The following is a 4,593-nucleotide window of genomic DNA, read 5'->3' on the forward strand; positions in this document are numbered from 1 at the left end:
TTGATCATTTGATTCTTTTATTCTAATGTTTTGGATTGTAATCTGCTCATGTTCAGTCGGTCTCCTATCCGTTTCTGGTGCGAAAGTTAAGAGATGAATTTGGGTCTACATTCAAGTTTGTATTAAAGGTGATTCAAGGGTAAATTGTTAATAGTCATAGGGATCACCTATGAATTTCCAAATCACCTATATGTGTAGGTTTGGTTTATTTTTTTGATTTAGTCCTAGGGCACATGTTTGTGTACTAAAATCATAGAGATTTGATAAGTTTTGTACTCACAAATTATAGGAGGCATTTCCACCTTGCTCTCTACGCAACTGTTACAACATGTCCTAGCTTCCACACTTGTTCAAATCTACCAACCTGAAAACACCTTTCATTTGTCATCAAAACCAAAGCAATCTCTTTCTCAAAAGGGTAGTCATATTTGAACAACCATTTGTGACAACTTCCTATTTCTCTTTCTATTGGTAAAAAACAAGAGAAAAAAGATGAGAGAGAATAAAAACATAATGTGAGTGTGAGACAGAGAGTTGTCGAAAAGTTGTCACAAATGGAGAGGATCTGGAGAGGATCTCAACTCGTCACAAAATGGTTGTACAAATATCATTTCTCTTCTCAAAATCATTAATGAGCAACCCACGACCGAATCATTAATGAGCAACCCACGACCAAATCATCTCAAAATCATTTACACCTACCAAACAACCAATCTAATAATAGAAACCATTGATTTATTGTTTGCCTCTATTCAAGGCATAATATATAGACAACGGATTTTAAGCCAACTCCCAAGGATCAGTGTTTTTGTTTTTCTCCTAGAGCGAATATAGTTTTTAAAATTATCATTTGAAAGATGAACAAAGCAGAAGACCTCTAAATTGAATTTGTATATAACATTTATTTGTATAATCAAATTATAAATTCGTTAAAATTTGTATCAACAGTTAAACTTTATTTAGCTTTACAGAAATGCTATATTGACACAATTTTGACAATTTAACTATTAATACACTTCAAATATGCAATTAGTACATTTAGTAGATGAATAATAAATAACGAGCATAAGAAGATGCCACAACTGATTAACCATTTACTGAGCGTTGTTAATCAATATTTTGAATGTCATGAATATGACATTTTCATGTGTACAAATATATATGATATCAATTAACCATCCAAATTGTGTTTAAAATAAAAGATTTTCATGTATTTAAATATGCATAATATATACTAGTTACTATTTGTGTTATAATTATTCATATACTTAAATTGAGTTAACCATATAAATTGTTGTCAAAATTTATTGTTTAATTGTGTCAAAATAAACAATTTTCTCTATACCTTGAAATTTGTTTTTGTAAAGAAGAGAGTGAAATCATATCCTCTGCTCTCCTACACCCAAAACGCCCACATCCCGTTCCTTTTGTCTTTGTCCCCATCCAAGCGGGGGACCAAATTAACATAAAAAATAAAATCAAATGTGTATTATTGTCAATTCAATTCATTGTAAAAAAACTAACTATAAAAACAAATGGAAACATAAGACATCGTTGAGTATTGTGATAACAATAAACATCACTTATGAAATAAATTTACACACTTTGGGTGAAAAGACAAATAAATATAACATATCAAACACTTGAAAATATACACTCAAATGTGATTTTAGCAAATCGTCTAGGGCCCGAGGTTTTGTGGGGTGAAGGGTATGATCATCTTGCGGTTTTTCTCTCACATTCCCATAAGGAAAACTCCTTTTCAACAGGTCTCCAAATGGGATAGTCACTACGAAAGTACCTATTTATGGGTACGAATTGACATCTTAAACACTAGTCGAACTACTTAAACACCTAGAGGGAAGGGTATTGTATTGTATAGGTGTGTTGTAGAAACTACTATAATATATCACGCGTCTCTGTAAAAATAAGTAACAAGTGGTATATGTGCCTCTAAATATAAGTTCTTTTAGAAAGAAAAAAACTAAGTATAGATTTCATTTGAAATGATGTGATATATTTATAGTTATTTTTTCTAAAACATTTGTTATTTCTTATTAATAATACAACTTTTCTAAGCGACTACTAATTTATCTTAATAGATAAATAGTTAGAATTGGACATGTTTATACATATAATAGACACATTTTATATAACCTTTTTTTAAAAATATATGCAAAAAATTATACATGAACTTTTAAAAAGGATATATATAGTAGATTCTTATTACCCGATAAAAAAAAAATCATGAATAAAGAAATATTAAGGTTTTAAGGTTTTATAACTATGTCACTATGTCACATACTATTTTTTAGGCTAAAACCCACTTTTTGCCCCCTAAGTTTGCAAAAGTTGCGATTTTGGACCCCTATTAAAAAAAATGGCAATTGTGACCCCCTATGTTTACCCCCTTTTGCAAAACGTCAATTTTGACCTAGTCAATGCTGAATGGCATGCCACATGTGTATATTTTGAATTAAAAATAAAATAAAAATCCACATGTTTATCAATTGAATTAAAAAAATGAGAAAGGAAAAGAAAGAAATGAAGTTGCACGTGAGAGGAAAAAAAGGAAAAGAAAAATATGAACACACACCACCACCTCTCTCTCTCCCTCACCTTCATCTCTCTCACTCTTTGATTGTCTTTCTCATCTTCATCCTTATTCTTCTTCTTCTTCACGTAATCATCTTCATAAAAATCACAAGAGAAGATTTTGCTACCGCATCCAACAAATCTAGATCTTGAAATCTTGCTTTTTTCTTGTTCCGAACAAGGTATTGGATTGGAATTGGATCTTTGATTGGTTATGTTTTTCTATTTAATTTTCTCTATGCATTGGCTTTGCACTATCTCAGTCGTAAGTACTTCTTCGTCTCTCATTTCGAACTTCTTTCCTTACCACGTGCTTTTTTATCATTTAATATGTTGCCTTTGCAGCATTCAGAAAGGACCAAGCAGGCTTATCTCAAGAGAAATTGCAAGAGAGAAATGATTCAACAGCTGAAGAGTTCATTCAATTACAAACACAAAAAAACTCTTCTAGTGAGTCCTTTAGATCCAAGATATAGTTAATGTACTTATAGCTTAAAGTTTTATATTCAAGCCATAACATAATGATTTTGATGAAAAATCAGATACAAAGATGGACGAAGCAGTTGGCGAGAACAAAGCTAGCAGTAGTGGAAGAAAAGGCATGGTTCTTCCGAACAATGGAGCATGGAGCTTTGATAGAAGAAGAGGTGAGGATTGAGTTGTTAGAGACAGAGTTTGAAGAAGATAAGAGGAAGAATTTCTGGGTTTTCTTCTTCTCCCAAAATATGAATTTTCACTTTTTTTCTCAATTTTAAAAATTGGAGTTTATAGACTTAGTTAATTTTTTCTGTTTTAATTAATTTATACAAAAAGAATTGGAAGTTGTTGGATTTTATCAATTGTTGGGTTAAGAGCATGAAGGAGATTGATGATGAATGAAGGGAAGAAGAAGATATCTCACGTGCCTCTCCATATTTCCTTCCATTTTTCATTTTTTTTTGTTTTCTAATTACACGCATGGCTTTTTCTTTTTTTTTAATTAAAAAATACACAGTTGGCATGACACGTAGGATTGACCAGGTCAAAATTGACGTTTTGCAAAAGGGGGTAGACATAGGGGGTCACAATTGCCATTTTTTTTAATAGGGGGCCAAAATCGCAACTTTTGCAAACTTAAGGGGCAAAAAGTGGGTTTTAGCCTATTTTTTAAGGTTTTACACATGAATAAAGAAATGTCGTAGAACCAACATAGATGAGATCTTTCTTAAAAAAGCATAGATTGGATCTAGCAAAAGTGATTGACACCTATAACACGATAAAGTTTGAATCATAGATTAGAAAGATGGTGCCGTTTAGGTGGCATTTAACATGGGAAAGCCTAAAACTTTCCCACCATGGGTCAGTTTGGTTTTAGTCATTTGATCAAAGGAAGACCACACTATCATCATGTTCTTTCACCACTGGATTTTTTTTCACATTCTCTTTCCTCCGTGTCTCCCCCAACATGCCAACATCACCACAACCAACTTTCCTTCAAACAAATCAATTACTTCAACCATGAATGTCTTGATTTTGGGAAGATGGAATATGGGTGTTTCTCCATTCACTTTTTTCCTCAAAGTTTTCATTTTGATTCAAATTTCATTGTTTTTAATGATTTTAATTTTGTGGGTATTTAATTTTTAGTTGCAAGCATTATATGAGAAGATGCATGGTGCTCCTTGTTACAATTAGATTTACTCTTGCCGTTCTTCATTTTTTAGAGCATATGCTGCAAAATCCTTTGAATGCCATGAACTTGTTCATCGATCAAGATGTTGAGCAAGTATGAATAAAGGAACCCTTAATTTGTTATTTTCATGATTTATTGGTTATTGTGCCATTTGAGATGTTGTGGATGATGATTATTGGTTCTTGTTGCTGTTTCATGCTGTTCTTCTTCGGTGAAAGTGAGTATAAAATTCCATAGGTAGAGGTTGAAGACAATGAAAGTGAAAGAAAAAGAAATCTAGTGTAGACAGACCACGATAAAATCGGTATTCCTTTTTAATCTAATGG

At 32.0% G+C, this 4,593-nt stretch overlaps 1 long non-coding RNA gene across 2 annotated transcripts; it reads left to right on the forward strand.

The window, feature by feature from the left end:
• Window positions 1-2,455: 2,455 nt before the first annotated feature.
• Window positions 2,456-4,288, forward strand: LOC146911791 (uncharacterized). 2 transcript variants are annotated; one of them, XR_015014384.1, is made up of 3 exons: window positions 2,456-2,860; window positions 2,941-3,045; window positions 3,138-4,288. It is a non-coding gene; the product is annotated as an uncharacterized LOC146911791 (long non-coding RNA). The 2 variants fall into 2 exon arrangements; XR_015014385.1 differs by having other exon boundaries at window positions 2,464-2,777.
• Window positions 4,289-4,593: the final 305 nt, after the last annotated feature.

The sequence above is a fragment of the Medicago sativa genome, chromosome 6 (genome assembly GCF_051527215.1).
Source record: "Medicago sativa cultivar Bolivia chromosome 6, Bolivia_mono, whole genome shotgun sequence".
NCBI classification, from domain to species: domain Eukaryota; kingdom Viridiplantae; phylum Streptophyta; class Magnoliopsida; order Fabales; family Fabaceae; genus Medicago; species Medicago sativa.